This window comes from Gallinula chloropus (genome assembly GCF_964237585.1).
Source record: "Gallinula chloropus genome assembly, chromosome: 2".
NCBI classification, from domain to species: domain Eukaryota; kingdom Metazoa; phylum Chordata; class Aves; order Gruiformes; family Rallidae; genus Gallinula; species Gallinula chloropus.
Genome location: NC_140086.1, coordinates 119,276,132 through 119,299,279, shown reverse-complemented (window position 1 = coordinate 119,299,279; position 23,148 = coordinate 119,276,132).

Sequence of the window (23,148 nt, the reverse complement as noted above, 5' to 3'; positions counted from 1 at the left end):
TTGTGCATGTGCATAGTGTGGGTTTGGGCTTTTGTGATAGATTTCAGTATACAGACTGAGTAGTTTGCTTTCCCTCTTACAAGAGAATTAATAAGATAAAATGATAATTAAAAAAAAAAAGTGCCTTTATATTCTGAGCTCCATTGGTACTGCTTGAAACAATTCCAATGAGATGAAGCGCTGAAATTGAAACAAACAGCAAACCCACAGCAACCCAAAACATCTCCATCAAGCTTCAGATTTTGCAAGAGGTTAAATCAGTATGAGTCCTTTGGCCAAAATAAAGCCCTGACAATCTATTCCAGCTAGGGAGCAAGTCTTAAATCATCAGAAAAATACTTAGTAAAAGATTTAAGGTTTAAATTAAGTGATTTTTTCCAGATTGGGAGCATATATAATCACATTCTTTATGTCGTGCACCAACTTTCAATTAACTATGCCCTCTGTTTGGAAAACTACCAAAAATTGAGATCTCTCACATCAGTACAGAGGCGAGCACTTTTGGCCACGTGTAAGATTTTGTTATGGTATCCTTATTTGAACAAGTAACAATTCTGAGGAAGTCAATGTTTGTTCTGCTATTGTATTTCTATCTAGCAGCACTTTCCAGAGCAAAGAAATTGCTCTGTCATGCGTGCAGGAGCACTTGGCTTGCACATAAAAAAAGTCCCCAGAGGGTTAAAAAACCCCCCCACAACCCAACACTTTGTGAAACCCTATCAACGTGCTCACAAATTGCACACCCAAGAACCGTCTGGTATAAATTTGAATGCATTTAATACCCAAGTGAGGAAGAAGACACTAACTCTGAAGCAACAATCTCTGGATGTTTTTTTGGGTAACATGCTGTCCAACAAAATGTTTAAGAGCGTAATCATCTCCATTCATGATCTTTTACCCTACGCTTCTATGGTCAGGTAATTAACTTCTCTAATGCAAAAAAAAAAAAAAAAAAAAAAAAGAGAGAGAAAAAGAAAAAAGAAAAAAGAAAAAAAGGGAAAAAAAAGAGAAGTAATTGCCAGTTTCAGCGCGTTAATATAAGCACAAATTAGTTTAATTTTCCATTGAACAGATTCACGTGGCTCTGAAACCACAGGATTGCAATGGTAAAAACCTAACGTGACCTGACCTCTATTATATAGAAAATGGGTTGATGGAAAGAAGATGTAACATCTGCAGCTTTACACATTTCTTGTATTCGTTAAGGTTTTGTTACGAGCAGTACTGGAGGGGAAACCATGAAGAGCAAACATCCAGGTGATGTGTATCACTGCGCTGGTCACCAGTTATGAATTCAATCTTGTACATAAATCCTCTACAATACAGCACCAAAAATGAGTGGGATGTATGTTTAGAGTGAAAAAATAGCAGCTCTCCCTTTTGTACATCAAATAGCTTGACTTATTCTGAGATAAATTTCAGCTATGAATATTTTTGAAAGTATAATGGCATCGAGCATCGTGATGACAGAGGCTGCTGCAGAAAAGCTTCCTTGGTGGACATCAACTGGCACTGGTAACAGTCGGGCTGCTGACGTGGTCCTTACCCGCTCCCAGGGCACGTATCAGGCAGAAGCAAACATGTGCTTCTCATGGATACACCCCGAAAAGCCCAGCAGCCACCAGGAACCAACACCTGCACCCACACATTGCACTGGTGCCGTGTCCCGTCTGTCCCTCCCTCCCTCCCAGGCATGAATGGGTGTTCAGGACCAGGCATACTTGTGCTTTTCTGTCTCCATGTTGACATTGCTTGCATGTCCTACCTTCAACACTCAGGTTTTGCTTTTCTGCATCTGTGCAAATCCTTGAAAATGCTGCTTTGTGCTTACTCAGAGCTGCCTGTTGGGAGTGGGCCTTTGTAACATCTGCCCAAGGGGACAGGTGAGTATTGTCTCTCTGTGTGGTTTGGGTATGTAACTGCCCTTCTCTCCCACCCTGCAAGTCGAATTTGTATGATCCAGGCAGCGCTTCCTCCGTTTCTCTCACAGTCTCTTCCTGGGGAGCGGGCTGTGGCTGCCAGATGGTTGTGTCCCCATCTCCCGCTCCCTGGTGCTACCCCATCACGCAGCATCAACTGTGAGCTCCAGTGGGAAATTAATTCTCTCCCTCGCTCCTACTCAGGAAAGTTTGCACTTCACATTGTAAGTTTACAGCTATGCATCGCTAAATAGGCCCCAGGAAGGGAGGGAAGACAGCCATGCTGATGTTAAGCGACTCGCTCAGCATCAAATGGCAGCCAGTTAGCACAGCCAGGGAAATACATGACCCCGGGTCGCACGCGGCGCAGGCTGTGTGAAGCAGCAGTGCGCACTGGAAGTTGGGGAGCAGGTTTGCACAGCCCACACCATGGGTCAGTAACGCCACGTAACACACAGCATTCCTGGCAGAGGTGGAGATGCATCAGATTTGCTCTTCTGCAGCTGTATCTGCTGCTATAAAATTCTGCATGTGCTTCAAAAAGTGAGTGCACGGTGAGGAATCACTTGAGTAGTCAGTGCCTTGGGATTTTGCTGCCACCATGAAACAGCAGCCCATACAGAAGCTTACTTGGAATTAACTACTTGGAAAAGACAAAAGATCACAGAGCAAAAGAAATTACCTTCCCCACCTCTTTCTACATTGAGGGCAGTGGACTGAGTGCCAAATGTCACAGATATCATTTTGCAAATACAGGTTGTAAATACTTATTTAATGCAGCATTTTTACACATACGTGTGCCCAAGCCTCTGTTTTGTATAACACTGTTGGATACGAAGGTCTTAGAGAAGGAGGTGGCTCTCCCTGGAAATCTTCTACCTTCCTGAACATACTGGTCATAGGGGAAGAACAGTGTGCCTGAATTACTGCTAGCATGGGCGTGAAATACATTAGCACACAGGTTTTAAAGGCTAGTTTCGTAGGCTTATAAACCCCTATATATTCTTTTGAACAATTAGTTCTGGCAGCAAGCCCTTTAATCCAATAAAGCCTCATTATGTCAGTAACAGACCCCACACGACATGCAAACCGTACAGCTCCCGCAAAGCAGCCCACATGAGGGTGAATTAGCTGTCAAGAACACAGGTCTGGGGTGAAGTTAGCCCCAGCACACAGGCAAAAGATTCGCTCCAAGTCAGGTTTGTCTCTTGAAACATCCACAGGCTCGGAGCTACCTGCAGAGAACAGGACACCCTCTGCGGACTTCCAACAGGCCACATGAAGAGCACCCCAAATGGGGCTTCTTTGTAGGCTTGGGACACCCACACAAAGTTATTTACCATGTCCTACTAATGGTCTCTGCTGTTGCAATAACTGAAAGATTACATGGTGCCAAAATGATGACCTCAGAGTGAGTTCTCAGTCAAAACACCCTTAGGTGAGTAGTCTCTTTCTATGTTAAAAGGACTATAACCCAGGGAATGATGAGACTTGAGCAACTCTGGCTTCCTCATCAGACCTCTGGCCAGAGGTAAGAGAAAAATGAAGGCTACAAGAACACAGAACTTGTGAGCTTCAAAGCCCAACGTTTCAGAGGATATAAGGGAACATGTTGTCCCTGTTAAAAACAGAGCCCAGTGCTCAGAAGTGAACCTAAGCCTACAAATGCCCTGTCATCTCCCCCCACCCCAAAAATCAAACAGCACAAACATGCAGAGAAACACTATGCAGATTTTTGTTTTAAATTAAAAATAAAAAGGGAAGTGCTATTGCACTTTAAAAGTCTATTAACTGTTGGCCTTAGCATGAACTTTCCAGCCTTGTCAACATTATCAAGAAGGGGCTGAGGGTGTATTTTCAGGGCTTTAGGGACGCCATTTTCATTCACAGTGCTTTTTTGACAGCAGCACCTAAAAGCCAAAGGGCCCCACACGTGATCCCCAAAGCCCACTGGGCCCATCTGCGCTCTGGACAGGCTGAAGCAGAGACCAGAGCCACTGCTTCTGGTCACCCCCTTAACTTCTAACTCATCTGAGGTGTGACTCACCCCCTACACTTTTGCTTTCCAGCACGGTCCCTCTGACCTCGGCTCATGAGCCTTTCCCCTCATTGCATCAGATTCAGCCACAGAGAAATGAAGACTCTGAATTGCTCTGCAGAAGCCAGAGCGATATAAAGGCACAAAAGCAGTGGTTACAGAGGAATTCAGCGTTTTTACTGCCAACCCCCAGCTCCAGACATCAGCTCCAGTCAAATCCACCCAGACAATAAAGTCATTTATCACTTGAGGACCTGCACAGGTTCAATACCTGATGTAAAGCAGATGATTGCTTCCATTGATTCAGATGAAATATCCGAGCAGAGCGGCGGCCGGCCACGGCTAGGGCGCATGCACCGTTTGTGATGGTTTAATAAATAAACCATTGATTACAAAATGGAGCCTGATAAATCCTGACGGCGCACATCTGCAGCTGTACCTCTCCTCTGACTCCCGTAATTAATGGCTTCGTACTGCGCCACTGCTAAGTGAGGCCCAGCTCATCCAGAAGCAATAGCACATGTCAGCGACATCTATGCAAACAGGCGTCATTACCACACCCGGCATAGATGACAAGGTCACTCCCTTGTTTTGGTCGAGGTTTTCTCAGGGGAGGCCGGGAATATCAGCTGGGGACGTCTTGCCCCAAGACAGACAACTTCTCATGTTAGGGCTTCAGCTGCCCGTGGGGGTGATGCTGCAGGAGGGAGGCATGATATGAATCCCCCAGCAAATGGTGAGATCAGCCTTTCAAGTAAAGTCAAGCGACCACCAGAAGGTGCTGAATGAGTGATGCGGGGACTGCCTGGGCTGGGAAAGGGGCTGCCACTACACCTGGTCATGGGTTTTAAGAAAAACTTCATGTAAGCCAGCCTTTGACAAGCAGCCATTGTGCAAGCCCGAAAGAGAGACCTGGACAATTACCACCTGTGGTGGTTTTACCCCAGCTGAGAGCCGAGATCCACAGAGCTGTCTGCTCCTTAAAGGAAAAGAGCAGGGGAAGGGGAAAGGGCGGGTGAGAGGCAAGGGAAGGGAAAAGGAAGGGGCAAATAACCCCAAAACCAAGAAACTAAGAGGCCCGTGGGTTGGGATAAGGATAGTTTACTAAGATAACAGAAAGTAAAATATAACAATGCTAACAGGACTTTAGAGCAAAAAAATCTATGAAGCTGTTGATACACAATGCAGTTTCTCACCGAACCCACAGCTCAGGCCGTGCCACCCAGAGCCGTCCCAGAACCCGACCGTCCCCCAAGAACCGCGCGTCCCGGAAGAGCCCCTGCTCTTCCTCCCATCAGCTGCCCATTACACTGGGCAGGACGTAATTGGCATGGAATACTCTCTTTGGCCAGTTTGGGTCACCTGTCCTGGCTTCACCCCTTCTTTCTCATGAACAGAGAAATACAAAGAGCTGATAAAGTCCTTGACTGTCTGACAGCAACTAAAACCATCAGGGTGTTATCAGCACTACTTCCATTTTAACTCTCAAACACAGCATTCCACCCACTGCTACAAATGAAGTTAACTCTATCCTGACTGAAACCAAGACACCACCTCATACTAAACAAACTTCAACCCTTCTCCTAAGCAACAAACTGCAGCCTTGTGCTGAGTAGTTGTTTAAATGACTTATTTTTTGCTGGATTTAGAAGATTGCAACCAACCCATGACCCTGGCTGATACACAAGAGAGGAAACACAAAGCGGTACCAAATGGTGTTCATCTGCCCATGCAAATACTCCTAAAACCATGGTGCATGGCAGCAGGGCTCAGCCCTGACTCCAGAGTCTTCAGCCGCAGTCCACAGCATTGCCACCTTTTGCCTCTATCTGTATGGATGACATCAGGAGAGAAGTATTACATCTTCCTGTAACTGAGATATAAGCTCTTCCAAGAATGTATGCAGGTACTGAGACAGTCTATTACATCTCCAGTTACCAGTGGAACTGCTTCACTATTTGCCAACCTATGAGACTGTCCAGTCAAAGGAAGGTACCAAGTATCAGAGAAATCTAATGCAATAGCCAAGCGTTTCCATGAGACTCATACTTAGCCTCATAGTATTTTAACAAGGTTCCAGCTTCCTGATGACATTCTTCTACAGTTTCAAGGCAAAACCCCAGATCTGTAAAGCATAAATTTACAGCAGAGGAGACTGGCAGAGAGAGGAGGGGAGGAGGAGGAAGGGATTTGTCTTAAATTTTTATTTAACTCCCTACAGGCTGACTAGAGACAGAAATAGATGAGTAAAAAAAAAAATGCACTAGAATGGATTAATCTTCCACCTAATTTTGCTGTCCCTCTTTTACCCAATAATGTTTCTCATTTCCGTTTGCTTAAAAATAATGATCGGAAACATTTGTACTTGATGATCCTTCTGGGTCCCTTCCAACTCAGTATACTCTACAATTCTATGATTTTATCATGGTAAATTCTTGTAATTTGAAGTGGTGACTTTGCCCATTTCAATTTGAATAGACAACAAGGTTTCTTTGGAAGCATAATGCATAGATCTACAAAATACGTTAAATAAAGTAGGGGGCATTACTGAGTAATGTCCATCAGAAAGTATCCATCTGAGCTAATCCTGTTTCCCAAATGAAATAAAGTGCAACAATAAATAATGGCTAATGTGTAATTCCACGTAAAGTCAGGGCCAATCTTTTCTTTCATTAAACTTGATACAGCGTATGTGCTATGTATTTTTAATACCTTTAAATAATTTAGGAGAAATAGTGCAGACTAAGACTGACAGGAAATAGTCTACACTCCTAATTTTAGGAAACAGTCTGTAAATGTAATTTCAGGAGGATATAACTTCTTGATTAAAGCCAAATTGTTGTTGTCACACCCAGAAAAAAAAATGTAGTCATACATCTTATTACTGTAATCTATTATATTTATTACTATAATTTAAGAGGGTACCGCAAAGACAATAACCAATGACTCACAGCCCAGGACCTCACTGGCCTATATTCAGCCCAGCCCCGGTAGACCACACAACAATCTACAATTTGAGATGTTAAAGCAAACAACAACACAAAAAGGCTCCTGTTTTAAGGATGCATCAGCTGATTTCTGACAGGCAGCAAGAGCAAATGCATTTCTGACTCTTTCCGTTTTCTTGCTGGATGGTTGTTGAATGTATCTCTCTCTCCCACCCTCCCCACCTGTCACTGCTGACCCTTATTCCCCGCACGCGGTACTTCCCGCACGCGCTGTTCTGTCCTTCCCATGAATCTGATGTGCCCGACCGAGCGGGCATGCAGGATGCTGATTAGTGCCGTCGGCTTTAAAGTTTTCCCTACCCCATTTCTCAGGTAATCTTGTGCAAACGCCTATCTACAGCCAGGACCTGTGGTGGAGATGCAGCAGCTCACCTCTTACTCCAGGAACACCGGCAATAAATCCGCCAAAAGCTCTCACCCCAGATGTTGAAAAGCTGGGGCGTGAGAGCCTGGCTGAAGCCGGAGCTCCAACCCCAATCCCACCACATGCCCATACTCCCGCCACTTTCATGGCAGTGAAGGGTGGTAGTGGATCTGTGGAGGCAAAGTAAAAGGCAAAGTATAACACGTGCGCTTACACCAGCGAGCAGTAATGCAAACAAGTAACTCTGCTCACACAAGAAGTCTCCACAAATCCCAAATCATGTTTGTGTTCAAATACTTCCTCCCACGGCTGCACAATGTGTGAGGAGGCTGAGGAAAGAGTCACCCACAAGGACAAGGACTCATGCGACATTAACGCCATCCTGATTAAAAACAAGCTAGGGATTTACCAAAGGAGTACAGTAGCAACATCGGCCGCCTCCCTCCCTTCAGTCAACGCAAGTAGAGACTGAGCTGCCCTGGAGCAGACCGAGAAGGACACACTTTTTCAGCCAAGGGGGCTGAAACATCTTCTGCTTCCACCTGGGGAATTTGCTGCAGAAAATACCTACTTTAAATCACATTTTATAGCCTGTGTCACGCCGACTAAATAATTTAATAGTCCCTTCTGGCTTTAAGATCTCTTAGTTAGGGAGACGTATCTATTGCACCACGGGCAGTAAATCCCTCTACCAAAAGAGTAAACTCCACCTTGAAAAACAGGGGTTTAAAAAAACCCCACAAAACAAACAAAGAAACAAACAACCCCCCTCCCCCCCCAAATCAACCAAAGCCCCATGTAAGCCAGTGGGTAGGAAATTTAGTCATTGTGGAAGAGATCAAACAAATTATGGTAAAATCTTTGAGTCTGGAACTTTTGCTCAGTTCGTACTAATCCCTAAAAGACTGCACCACACCGCCTCTTGCCATGAAACACCAGTATATTTGAAAAGGAAATCATATCTGAAGAGGAACAGATTATGGTATGAACCAATCTAAGTCTTCTAAAGGTACAGGTGCGTAATCTACCACAGTGTTTCAAAAAACGAACCCCAAACATGAACAATCCAGCCATCACACATTGCCCTGGACTAGAGACTGTATCAAGATCAGCACAGGAAGGGAGGAAGGTCTGTGGTCTGTTCCTCTCAACCCAAAGGGGACTAGGATCTTTAAAAAAAGCATAACTGCACTTACACTCTGCTCAGGGTACTGACAGAGCAACCAGGTGCCAATGAAATCACGGATTTTAGGAATTCCGACTTCACATTGTACCTCAGCAGGATTACTGGTGTGCACAACGTTAGGAATTTATCTGCCTGTGCTTTACATGCAAAATCAGCGCCTGATACATTATTCTCCCCTGAATGAGCGTTTGCCTGTGACACCCCTCCTGAGGCTTTGAAGTTGAACCCCTCACTGCAGAGCCACAGCCTCACACTTCACAGCTGAAGCAGGCAATGGTTCTGAAGCCTCCTGGACTTTTCCCTCTGAAAGCAGTACAAGGCAGGCTTCCACCACAGAAATTAACAGAAATACTCAAAAGTTATCACTGAGATAAACAGCCCATGATCTTGAAGGACCTGTGTGAGGGTGGGATGCCCAGTGCTTGGTCCTGGTTTGGTCCCAAGTATAGCACTGCCAACATTGCACCTGGCAGTCATCCTTGGGGCTTGTTGGAAAGGCGTAAACACGGTTTTCTGGAGAGTTAGGCAGCACCCCTGATATTCACAATGATTTCATTTATCAATTAATCTGTGAAGTCTGAGGAGGTATCATTGATTGCACATGGGCTCTGCAGCTGCAAGATGCTGGACCCAGCACTGCCGGCACTTCCACCTCAATGGATGGATCTTGGTGAGAAGAGTCCCCTGCCCAAAGGAGGGTGACTGCTGCACGGCTACATTGCTGCACAAGGGTACACAGCTCTTCAAAACACTGGTATCTCAACAGTATTCTCTGCTTGACTGCTCCTGTCCTTCAAGAAAAAAACCCCAACAACCAACCAACAGGAGAAACTTCTTCTGGCCTCGGGGCAAGACGCCACAGTTCTTCCCCTTTAAAAGCAAACTGAGGAGAGGAAAATTCAATAAGGCTCATAACAACTGAGTGAGTGAACTATTTAAAGAACATTTTTTCTGTCTGCTATACAGTACAGACACAAACAGATACTCATTATATATACACCTTCTCCCTAACCTACAAATAAGGAACGTGCTTGTCTGCACACGCAATGACGCCTCTCTGCCAGATCTAATATTCTGAATTTCTCAGCAGTTTCAAGCCTAATAAAAAAGAATAATCTACTTAGCAGAGAGATGCTTCCTTCTTTCTTTACTGCCAAATCTTTCCACTTCGTTACTACTTTCAGATGCAAAGTGTGCAGCACCCAGGGAACCAGTGACAGATTTAAGGGCTAGCCCCTGATGCCCATGCAGCGTTTCAGACTAGCACTCTGGGACCAATAAAACTAACTAGGAGGTTCAGAGTTTTCCAAATGAACACAGAATAACAGCTTCTCTTTTTTTTCATCCGTCTCCAGCAGCAGAAGGCATCCAACTTCTGGGGAAAGGTAATGTAAGCGCTCCCCATCTGTAACAGCAGAGCTTTCTAAACAGCTTTTCCATACAGCCACATACAGCACAGAGCTAAACAAAAACCTTTATTTCTCTGCTCCTCATGTGAAGTGACCTGCATAACTTGAAACGCAGCTTTATCATCTAATAAAACCTTCCATCACGCTGAACCGCCCTGCGCCATCACGCACCCGCAGACAAAACGCGGCCCCATTGCAGATCCTTGTGCTTCACCATCTGGCATCCTTCTAGGGATTAATAAAAACGAAGTTGGGTTTAAAATATCACATACGTGCCCAGGGAAGGAGAATTCTCGCACAGCGTTTTGACAACCTAGATGGGGGTGCTATGACAAAAGCACCCCGACCCACAGCAAGCCGGCTATGGCCGTGAGCACCGCGCTGGGAACGGAAAGCGCACGTGTATCAAACCGGCGGGTGCAAAATTTACAGCTCTGTGCGGTTTATGTAGCATAAGTAAGTTGCAAACCAGACCGACTGATTAAAGCTTGTTCGAGTCCAGAGGAATTGAAATATGACAAATGCTAATGCGACAGAGAAATGTCAAAATAGATGAGGAATTACACATGCCGGCGACAGAACAAAAACTAGCTGAGATTAAGTCAGAGACAAAGATGAAATGCCAGATTGCCTAAAGCTAATTATCTGGACAATTAATGGAATGCCTGCAACTCGTTTTGATTATTAAGAGCACAGTCTATTGGAGAAAGGACAAAGCTATTTGCAAAAGTCCGCACTGATTTCCTCGGAAGAGGATGACGGCAATGAAGTGGAAGAAATTCTTACCCTGGAGATCACTAAGCCAGCTGCTAAACTACGGTACAGCCATGTCACCTGGTACCAAAACCAGACTGATCCCTTCCTTGGGCTGTCACTGGTGTCAAAATTCGATGCACATCTCAATTCCCAAGCTGATAATTTGACAGGGATCCCAGATAAGGAAAAATATTTGCGTGTCTTCAATGCTACAAAGCAAGAAACGTACAGGCAAGAATTTCTAGACCTCAACCTGCCAGAAATTAGATTTAACTTCATCCTGTTCTTCCTTAATTTTATCATGCACCAGTTTTCAGGAAATTACAACATTCTTCTATATTTATATGCTCAAGAGCTAAATATGGTTCCCAGATAAATTCTTTATGTGATGACACTTCTTAAACTAGCCACAGACCAGCCAGACGCAAATACCTACTCAGTTAATATGAGGAAATACAAAGATGTTTAATAAAAATATTTCACTTGAAAAGCTAATCCCGCATACATAGATGTTACCTACGGAAAGTTATCCGAGCCTTTTCCTGCGTTACTGGTACTGGACTACGTTAGTATCTGGAATGAGAAATACCTGGCAGGTTTCCCTTTCAAGTGCACATTTGTGACAGTAACAAGCATGGGGGCCATGTTCTTTTGAATCGTCGTACTACATTTTGGCTTCTGCCCCCAGTGACATCCTGGGAACACACGTATGCATTCGGCACTGCCATCAAGCATCACATCCGTCAGCCGCAAGCCGCTTAACCCGAGATAGCAGAGAGCACAAGTAGATGCTGAGAGCAGAAATAGATGTGACCCAACCTTGGTGTTTCTCCAAAGGGCTTCCCCACAGACAGTTCCGTCAAATACCAGACCTAAGTCAGAGCACCTTCTCAACGAGAAAGGGCCCGTGTTGTAAACACCCAAGCACAAACTCCGCTTGACCCAGGAGGATGAGCGGCACATTCACATCAGCTCTGCCTGTCAAGCTGGCTCAGACCCACCAGGGAAATCCTGGGGCTGGATTTATGCATTTGGGCCCGGCAAGGCCTGATGCAGTAATGCTGCCTTCAGCACTTAGCTAACACTTCTGCACTGCATGTATATTCATTTGGGCGGTTTTTACATCATTTAACTGCTCAAGATGTAGGAATTTCCAGAGCTGCCTTGATCCACAACTGAGGATGTATTTCAGCATTGGGATCAAAAAGCCAAGCTGTTCCTGCTTCTTGTTTAAATTCAGCATCATTCCCTTAAAAAGCAAGAGTCTGCAAGGCGGGATTCGCTACAGAATGGATTGCAATCCGCTGCGCTTCTTCAGACAGAGCCTTTGCCAGGCTGACATCAGTTTAACACGCCGTGTGGAGATTAAAACTGGTTTTACAAACAGAATTCCTGAACAGGCAGCGGATTTCAGCCAAGGGGAAGGCAGCCAGCTTTGCAGCAGGGAAACCGACTTCAAACGCGCGTACTAGGAGAGAGCCCATGCCTTCAAAACATATTTCGTCCATCCTTGGATGACAGCGTTAAGACAACGCACTGGGGAAGCTGCACTTCCTATTTTATTCTCTGCAGAAGAATGGCTGGAAAAGAAACTGACGTTTAGGGGTTCAGAGGTGATGTACCACCTCAGGAGAGACCTGTTCGGTGAGCAAACACAGCTTTTCTGACTGGTTGGCACCAGGCACCACTCTAAAACCTGGGGTAAAGCAGTTTTAGTGAAAGCTCAGTGAGTTTTGCAAACACAAAGAATGCTTTGCATATCATCTGAGAGAGCAACAGCCCTTGCCCCTGCTCCCCATGAAACCCGGACTCCCAAACGCGGGTGCTGGGAGAGAGATAGCAAACAGAAGGGATGCTTCACCTTACTTCACCTCAGAGCATCACTGAGCTCTGGCCACACTCAGTTACCACCTCCAGGAAGGAATACAGGCAGAGAATATTTCAGATCCACAGGCTCAAAAGCTGGGTTTTTTCCACCAACAGGAAAAGTGCCCTAAGTGCCTGTGATCATTTGTTAAATATCAGTATGTCTTTCAGAATATTTTACCTTGCTGGCAGTTTAGGGTTTTCCAGGCCCTTAGGGAAAACAAAATGTTAACAGTTCATCTTTCAGATAGGCCAAATCTCTCTCTTTTTTTCTTGCCTTTTTAATTCCTGTTCAGCTTCTGAGATGGCAGTTAACATCTTGGTCAGAGACATAAGCATAAAGAAAAACTCTTTATCATTACAATATGTCCTAGGGAATCTGCTTTGGCAGGGTGGTGGGACCCAATGATCTCTCGAGGTTCCTTCCAACCCCCATGATTCTGTGATTCTGTGATTATCAGGCCATACCACTATTCATCAAATGTGCCTGTTCTGTTTTCAGCACTTATTTTGGTTTGCCCAAAACTGAAGAAATCAGCTGTTTCCGAGGGGAGAGCTGACGGACATGACTTTCAAAACTCAGGTATGATGGAGGCTGGTGTAAAACCAGACATACCCAACAGAGCCACAGTGTCCTGCATACCGAAGTCATGGCCAGGAAGTGGGGAACTAAGCACACTTCAATGTTTCAAGGCTGGGGGCAGGGAAAGCTAACAGGTCGAGCTCAGCTGCTGGAGTAACGTTTTCTGAGCTTTGCTCGCAAGATAATTTGAAAGCTTTGGAAGATTTTCTCTCCCCCAAAAAACAGCACGTCAGGGTAACACCTGCTTCTGCTGACCCATGAGAGGCAGGGAAATTGTGTCAATCCATCATGCTGAGGCCACTGTCCATCCACTATCTACCATGTCTGTGCTTCTGAAAGGTTAAAAGAATATATATATAAAATATATATATATATATAAATTATCTTCATTTTGTGAAAGGATCCTTTATCTCAGTCTTAAAAGCAGTTGGAAATCTATACAATCTGCGTCTATGCAGGGGGAAGCATCGTTGCTGGACTCCAAACTTCTTCACAGGCTTGACAAAAGCCAAGCCACTGCAAAATGTGAGCGAGCAGGAGCTGCCTGTTGCCCTCTGCTTTGATTCCCCCCGTACCAAACAGCGGTTAAAAGACTACTGAGGGATGTATTGTTGGCTTCTGCGCTGTGATGCATCCGTCTCAAGCGCAGACGTGAATGATCCTGCAAGACTGAGGCTTTGGTATAGCAACAATTCTGTATTTAAATGATGATTTGTTTGGACAAGGTTTTCAGGGGGAATCCTGCATGGCAGCTGTTCCCAGCGAGTTCAGCAAGAGCCAGAGTGCTCATTTTTATCCTACCTTTTTTCATAGCCTTAAAGGACGAAAAAAAAAAAGGCAAAGCTCTTTAATTGACTACTCTTTTCACATCTCAGGCGAGGCTTTTTCCATGATGAAGAATAACCTGTGTTCTTCTAAACCTCACGGATCTTAACCAGAGGCAAGAGAGGATATATCAGGGGAGGTTCCTCCTTTTCTAAAAATCCTGCCAGGGTGGACTTCAGAAAACATGAACATTTTTATGCAAAGAGCACTTTAAACCTCCAAATAAGGGGAGAAGGAGAGATTAAAAAAAAAATTAAAAAATACATGCATGCATGTATTTGATTTAAATGATGAAATCCTACTCATGGAAACAAATAAAGTATATGCACAAGAGGTGGCCCAAATGATAGCCCTGTTGTGCCATTAATCATATTTATTGCAAAAGTCTAATAATGTTATCTTTGGTCCCAGCTTCAGCAGCCTATAATTTAACACAAGCATCTTTTTTTCAGCATGCGAATCAGGTACTAATGCTGTCTCTTTCAGCCTCTTTTGTGCTTCTAAATTAGAAACCCCAAATGTCGTTTTTCTTCAGATATGAAACACAGTCAAGGTCACTGTAAAATAAAAGAGCAATTAACTTCACAAGCAAACTGTTGTATGGGAGTGAAATAAAGTACTTGAAAAAGTGGGTAACAGCTAAAACTGTTCCTACAAGTGACATCCCTTGTTCAGGCTAAAATTGACAGGACACAGGTCCAGAAATTCTTGTCAAATTAAAAAAAAAAAAAAAAAAAAAAAAAAAAGAGTCATGGAGGATGTTTCCCCCACCCACTAATTTGGTCGCTGTGCTTTTATTGCTGCAAGGTAGGAAGGCTTGCTCTTTTGATAGCATCTCCATACTGAAAAGCTGTCTCTGCCTCCCCTCATCTTCTCCCTCCCCAAAATGAGCCCTGAACAGCTAATAAGCATTAGCCCAGAATTTCTCATTGTGTTCATCAGTTAAATGACAGAAGTTTTATGAATTCTCTGAATAAAATTCAGGATGGAGTTGCCCTAGCTGAAAAGACAAAAGAGAAAGCTACCATTAAGGGTTTGGAGTCGGTAAGTATTTTAAAATACAGAATTATCTCAGCTCTGACCCTCCTCTAAAATTGTGTAACTCGGTAAAATTAAATGCGTTATCAACACACAACTGACTGTGCAACCCGGCAAAGATAAATTATCTCATTATTCCCACAGAAATCAGATGAGGCGTGCATAGTAAGTGACATATTAAATGCAATTATAAAACCCTACTGAAGTGATGTTAGTGACCTGACACATGACAAAAAACACCCCAATGAGGCAATGCAGCGCTGGAAGATGTACTGATGTTATTTCCATGCAGCGTACATCAGACACAAAAATGCTTCTCAGCCATCAGGACAAATCCCATAATCAAAAGCGTTGGGAAAATTTACGAAATTCCTAACACGCAAAAAGAAGGGATGTCTGCAAGAGAAGCAGAGCTCCCTCCCCACTAACACAGCCATCAGCAGTTGTTAGGATGGGGTGAGAGGCTTAGGAGAGCTCCCTACCTTCCCAAACCGCCCCCCTCCCTCTGCGCGCACTCACAGCACCGATCAGTTGCCAGACACAGGTTTGTTCACACTGTCCACATCTGCAGTGATAATTTACCAAGATTAACTAGGATGAAAATGGAGGAGAGAACCACACAGCTCCAAGAGAACGTGGGAGCCCCCCTTCCCCACCTCCTGTTGGCAGTACCCATGACCCAGACCCCTCCTGACCATCATTTGTGCTGCTCTCTTTGAACTGCTCCTCCACCCCAGTGCAGGAGACTCCAGTGCCGCCACGAACAGACTATCCAGTGCTTCTCTCTCCTTTCTTGCAAAGTCTTCTTTCCTTAAAAATCATACCTACATTTTCCTCGCTCCAACTTACTCCTCCTCTATCCAACTCACTGCAGACAGGTGACAGGCTACTCCCCTCTCTGCCAGAGGCTTTTACACCTACCGGGGTCCCACAGCCTAGCCCAGAGACCCGGTGACAGCTTGCACTACTGCAGCTTGCTGTCCTCCATCCTATTTTCTAAATTCCCCGTTGCTCCTGTTGTTAACCTTTGCCCTCTCTTATATCTTCCTTAAAATCCTGTGCCCCAAAGTGGACACACAAATACTCCAGCTGCGTCCTCAGTGGTACCAGCTACCTCAGAAGGATTAATTAAGGCATCGCATGTGCAACACCGTTCGCATGCAGCACGCCATCTTCTTCCAACAGTATGTAACTTGCATTTTGCCTGTGACACTCTCCAACTTTCAGGCTACAGAAGAGACACCCTTGAGGGGTTGTCCCCTGCTTGGACAGTGAACGGTCCCTGCCTAAATACCACCCTGTTCACGTCTCCTGTGAACTGCACCCTGCACGAGAGCATTGTCTGTGGCGAAAGCCAAGTACTGCTGGTTGCAGGAAGACCACAAGTAGGGCCACCTTGTCTGCAGCGACTGTCCCAAAGGAATGCTTAACTCCACCTGCCACCATCAGCCTCTGGCTCGGTCCCAGCAGCCACCACAAGCAGAGCTGGGAGGCAAATAAGCAGCCTGGTCCCCAGACCTGATGTGAAGCAGAAAACATTCACCACGAAGCGACCACTCCTCTCCAAACAGCTCAGCATCTCCCCAGGCAGCAGGCAATGAAAGACTTATGTGATTCCACCTTGAGGTGGAAGCTCTGCAGAGCAGTCGTGGGTGGGTCTTCCCAAAACACAACTTCGGTGTAAAAAAAAATAAAAAAGGTTTTTTCCCCCCTTCTGACTCACATCTGACTTTCACAGTGAATTTGGAAAGCAAACCCCTCTTCAGGCCACAGCACTAAGAGTGCTTCCAGTCTGGGCCTGTAGCAAAATAGCTCTGCTGCATCTTGTACCTGAAGCAAGGCTACTGAATAGGACTCAAGTAATGTGAGATTAGAAAAAGGAATCAAAGCCTATTTAGTTTGATAGGAACGGGTCAATTCCACATACACTTGTACCTGATTCAAATGTATCAGGTTTTTTACACTTTTGGAGAATGATTTGTTTCTGAGAAGCTCGTTTTCACAGGGATGAAGACAAGACCTGCAGTAGGCAGTGGTCTGAATGAGGTGGGTCACGTCAAAGAGGCAGGGAAAGGCATGAAAAAACCCTCGTGCTCCTACTTCATGTTGCCAGCAAGAGAGAGAACCGCAAACACGCACCTTTTACGTGCTGGTGTCAGAGTATCCAGGGATTTTGTTCCCTCCCCCCCCTCTTAATGCAACTTTCAGCTGCCATCAGCACCCTTGTGAGTGGCACTGGGATGCATCTGATGTGCAAACACGCCAGAGACAGAGAACGAGCAACCATTTTCTGAGCATGTCACTTCATTCCACAGCAAAGTAAGTTGCTCTTTTTGCAGGGAATTGCTATTTATCCATCACTTCACTCAGCCAGACAGGCCAATACAATTCATGCTCTTTTATTTAATTTTTTATGTTTCTCTGTACAGTTCATTTTTGCTCCTCCTGGAGGTTAGGAAACAAATTACAAATTGACTGGTTTAAACCCCCAGCACACAGAGGAGTAATATTGTTTAACTGCAGGTATGTTGTCAGGATGTGGTTCTCTCCTCTTACAATACATTCACTTTAACCACAAAATTAATTACTTGGTGATAGCAGTAAACAGAAATAGCCAATAGCAATAACTACATTTTCATTTAAGCGTTATGTTAATGTGAGAAATTACATAGATTAAAAAGATTTGAGCATGTTCAGTTCTGTTTGTGTCCAAATCCTTGGGTTTTAACTTTGAGAGGTTGGAAAGTTTAATTGGATTAATTTAGTGGTCTACTTACATTATCCGGTAGGAATATTTTAAGCTGCTATGGAATGACTCTTGCATTGCCCAAGACACAAGCCAACGAAATCGAGATGAGAACTTGTTATTGGCTGGAACGAATCATTCCTGCTGGGAGAAAAGATCAATTTGTGGTAAGAATTAGAATGAAATTAACAGGATAAGTATTTGAGAAGCTTTGACCTCACGGTATAAGTTAACATCTTCCTTGGAAAAAACAGTGATACAGCCTTTATTTCACACCCTCTCATATGGGAAACTGATGCAAGAGCAAAAAGGCCATTTTCCATGCCCAGGGTGTCCACCCTTTCTTGCTGCACAGAAACCACCAACCAGTTAATTACCTTTTTTTTATGCATGCCACACAATCCATCTTTCAATCCGAGTATCAGCGACCAGAGCTACCTCATGCTAGCAAGAGCTACACCCAGCCTATTCACTGACCAAAGGGAAAACTGCCAAAAACCGCTGGCAAAGCAGTCTTGAGACATCAGGGGTTGAACTCCTCAGCCCATGTGCCCATAAGAACACTGAACATCCTTTGCTCTGAGCTTACATGGAGTCCCGCATCTCATGGCACCTACCCGAAGAGCGAGGCTCCTGGGGAAGCGCTGCCTTGCTGGTACTTCTGCCCATCTACTCCCAGCCTCTGCAGTCACATTAGGGCTGCTGTGGTTAATTACCCTAGGGCAGCGATCAGCCAGAGGCTGATGTTAAAACAGCATCAACTCTTCCACTCCAAAGATCATCCTTTACCAGCTTCCACATTTCCCTGCTTTTGTTCCATGCAGAGAGAGCATCGCTGTTGCTTTACAAACACCACCTAGGTGCTTGTTAAGTGACACCTGGAGCTGTTTTTAGCAAAGACTGCTAACTTCTCAGGTTCACAGCCCTCCCGCACTGCCTGCAAAGGCAGAAAACGATGCTGGGTTTCACACACAGCACAGACCCAGCCCTGGAAAACAAAGACAGTTTCGGTTCCTTCCCCACGAGACACTCCCATACTCAGCACAAATAGAGTTTCCTCGGCTCAATCACCCACAAGTTTCTAATGACATTTTAGCTTTTTATTTCTCTCCAGTCTATGAGAAGTTAGCCTGATATTCACTCCCATGTCAATTTTACAGCAATTCTGCTGTTTTCCAGGCTATCAAGTTTCCTTCCCTTCTCGCCTGCCCTCTTTTATCTCCTCTTTGCTCTTGGGGACTGGTTCCACAGCAGAGGCTCCTCCGCCCCACATGGCATCCCCCCACCCCCCGTGCTAAAATAGAGGACAGATGACAGAGTTTATGGGTCATCAGAGGGCTGGTTTAAGCCTTCACCTCTGCAGCTGTAGAAATTTTAATACATATATATATATGCCTTCAGACTGGGTATTAAGATAACAGAAGCTGAGCACTGGGAGTGAAGGGGCACTTCATCTCCAGCTGCATTTCCGCTTTGGAGAGCGATGGCAGAGTGGGATACCATTTGCAATATCCCCGCTGGATTTAAGATAGCGACTTTATTATAATTTTAAACATCTTTTAATTAACAAATTCTTCTGCAAGCCACCATCAGCGGCGGTTTCCATGGATGCTGCTACTGGATATTGCAGTGCACAAAGCAGGGCTGCAGCAGCAGGAGGAGCGGGGGGGGGCCACACACCGTGCCGATGGGCTGAGGGACCACTGCTGGGACCCTGGCCGAAGGGGCAGAGCTCAGGCTGCTTTCACAGCCCTCTCTCCTCGGTAAGGATCACCTCCCAGGAAGGCATCAGGGGGGTGGTGCTGGGAGGAAAGGTGTCTCCATCCACCCACTTCCAGTCCCACCGGGTCTCCTGCTGTAGCCCTGCTGGCATGAGATAAGGTCTGCACCTGCTGTGGGATGGGGGACAGCTGCCTTCAGCTCCATTCTGCGCCCGAGGAACATCCCTGGAGCTCTTTCACACCAGAACAGGTACGGGCTTTAATTTGTTCATCTCCGGCGTTCAATCAAACCATCTATAGTAGGTCGACTTTCTGATGGGAACTAAAGGCGATTCCTTAATTAGATTTAAGAACTGCAACACTTGAAGTTAAATCATGCTTAGAAAGATGAAAATTGAAAAATGATAACTAATGGGATTTACAGATGATTTCCTTTAAAAGTAAAAAATTATTATTACACACATGGACCCCGAGGACCTTTCCATAGCTGTTAAAAATATTCTTCTTAAGAACAGACAATGAGAATAGAGCCACTTACACAGAAAAATGAACAACAAAGCTTCTGCAGAGACGTTTTAAAATACAAGTAAAGATTCCCAATTATAGACCAGAGGCTGCAGTCCCTTTCCACCTCCTCCCACATTTCAGATTCTGAACGCCTTTCGCAACTGAAAATGATGTCACAGCTAGATAACACAGGGGCTACACGCCTGGGTTCTGACTTAAGCAACATTGATGAAGCCAGCTGTAAAAGGGGCACCGAATCCTAGCTCACTGACATGTAAGTAAAGTGAAAATTTTCAAAGATTTGTCATATTGCAAAGTAGCATTTCAATGCAAATTTAACACCTTTTTAAAGAAGTTACGACCTTAACATGTATTAAAAAATGGCCAGGTAGCGTATCTTTAGCTAACCTTCAAATCATTGTGCATTTCTTCAACCATGCTAACAGCTCACAGAGGTTACTGCTTGTGGTTTAACATTACACCAAAAAGGGGTAATGATATTTTCTGTGTTTTTCCCCTGTCAATCCAAGTATTCCCTTTTACCTCGCGTTCACCTCCTCCAACACAGCCCCAAGGTCAACTAAAAAAGTCCCCCTTGACTTCAACAGGAGCCTCCAGCTCTGGTCCACAAGAAAGATGTTTCTTTAATGAGTGTACAAAGACAGAACCTATGGAGATATTCTGGCTGTAATGCAAACACTGCCCAGTGCACATGGCTTTTCACGTATGTGTGTCTCTGGGTGAGTTAATTGCCACGAGATCCTGTCTCCTTTGTGGAAGTCCACTGCAAGGGCTAAACAATACAGTCAACCACAGGTCTCAAGCACTAGCATCTATACCAGTACCACAATTTGCAAACACACTTCTGTATACACTCTGCTTAACTTCAGGGCTTGTCCCTTTGCAAGGAAACTGCTGTGGATGCGATGAAAATCAGGTAGGGATCCTTCACTGGTGCACACTATCACACGTCAGTAATCTGAGTGGTATTTCTGTACATCAGAACAAATTACTGTGTCTCTTACCAGGGCCCCAAAAGTATTCTGAAGTATTTTGAGTTTTTCTTCAAATATTCATTGATAACATCATCTACCATGAATTTTGTGGTCTTATTTGCTCACTAAAGGTATTGGACAGAGTTCTGCTCTGAATCCACAGCCCAAAATGAAAATGAGGAGCATGAGTAATGACATAAAGTAGGATGATGAGGTATTATATAATAAATATACTTGGATGAGACAAAAGACAAATAGCTATTGCTTTTCACGCAGAATGCATGAAGAGAAAGTCCCATAGAACTGCTAAAGAAAAGAGTGATGTTAACCTAGCATCTTTGACCTAGCAGGGCAAAATTGTTGCCCACCCTCTGCTTGAAATCAGAAGTCACCAGTGCACGGCATGTGCCTGGTGGATCACAGTACGCAGCAGGGTGATCACTGCTCTTGCAGGGGATGGGTGCCCCCGCCCCTAAAACTGCTGGCAACCTTGGCAAACAAGCCAAAGGCTGCTTGTTTCAAGATGAAATCCTCATCCCTTCAGTCTCTTCAGAGTGTGACAGAATAGAAGAAGCTGGCATGGCTTCCCTGTCCCCTTGGCAGAGGGAAGATAACAAATCCTGACACCGTTCCCTGGCAGGCACCTTTTCCCAATGCTACATTTATTTCCAGAAGGAAAGCTAGAAGTTTGATGCTGCAGCACCTGACCAGGCACGGCCAAGGTCTGCGAGGCAGGAAAGCCTAAGGATTTTACTATCTCGATGTTCCTGGGTCAACCAGTAGAAGAAAAACTGCCTGCTCAGGAGCCGCAAAACCCTGTCACAGCTTCCCTTTTACACACACAGAAGTGCTGAATCACCTAAAAAAGGTTTTGCTTGACTAGGTAAGGCAGCATTTGCAGGCCCTGGAAAAGAGATTATATGGAAGTTAGAATACATACAATAATTAGAGGTAGCGTTGTGATGCACAACGTGATTTACCAACTGACTTCATGCCAATGCCGCTTCAGCCCCAGAGGGAAAAAGAAGAAAGCCTTTGTGGCTATCTGGCTATGCAAAAAGCTTATCCATTTACACTCCTGAAAACCCAGTAATCTGCTGCAAAGCAGGGACTCTTGGGGTGCATCCTTCTCATTCATAGACTCCAATAGGGATGCTCTATCAGTATTTTTATGTTGGTCCTGAATTATGAATTTTTCAAATCATGAACAGCGTTACAAAGCTTTCCTGCTTTACTTCTGGCAGTCTCCAGCGCTAAAATGTGAACTCCGGAGTTTATTCTGCAATGTATTATAAATGACATTTAGTGACATGATGGATACATCCTGGCTTTGCAGTATAAAGATGATCTCAGAGTACAAGCCTTATTCCTTGTTTCACTAATATGCTGCACACGGATCAGTGTTGCCAGCAGTCTGTCTTCAGTATTTTGATTAATAATGTTAACGTGGTTCTCTAAATTGAGTTATTGTTCATATTTCTGAGTGTATTTATGCTAATAGGGTATCTTTTTTTTTGGTTTGTTTTTTTTTTTTTTTTTAAATTAAACACTGATGAAAGCATTTGTTTGTGACAAACAGGCTTAGTTTCATAGGTTATGTTGGCCCAAAATGAAGACAAGGTTCTGGGATCAAAAATGACGACTTGCCTTCTTTTGGTTTTAACTGAGAAAATATCTTCTGCAGATTATTTAAAATCTGACTTTATTCTCCAGTCCGTGTGTCTGTAGTGAGATTTTTTCTTAGAAAATACAAACAAGAAGTCCTGAGGTCTCTTGTTGCCATGAGGTCAGAGAAGGTATAGATTTCCCCACCGAGAACTGGCTTAAATTGGGGGGAATTTTTGCAATGTGCTGCAAACGAAGCACCTCCAGACTAATGACATCTAACGAACAAGCAGCATGCCATTCGGCTAGCGCATTTTCATTCACTACCCAAAAACGTGGGCTCTGCAGAGAGATGCAGCAGCAACTTTCAGCCCTGGTGAATAAAAAGGGTTAAAGGCACAAGTCAAGACAGGCTTCCCACAAGTTCGATGTGGAGATGAGTATGAGAAAACACTATAAACATGTTTGACATTGACAGCTGACGTGAGGTCAGCCTAAGCGGCCCTAAAAAGACCACGCTGGTGGTATTTACGCTCCCTACTACGCAAAAGCCTGATTCCTTTCCAAGCCAAGACCTGACTC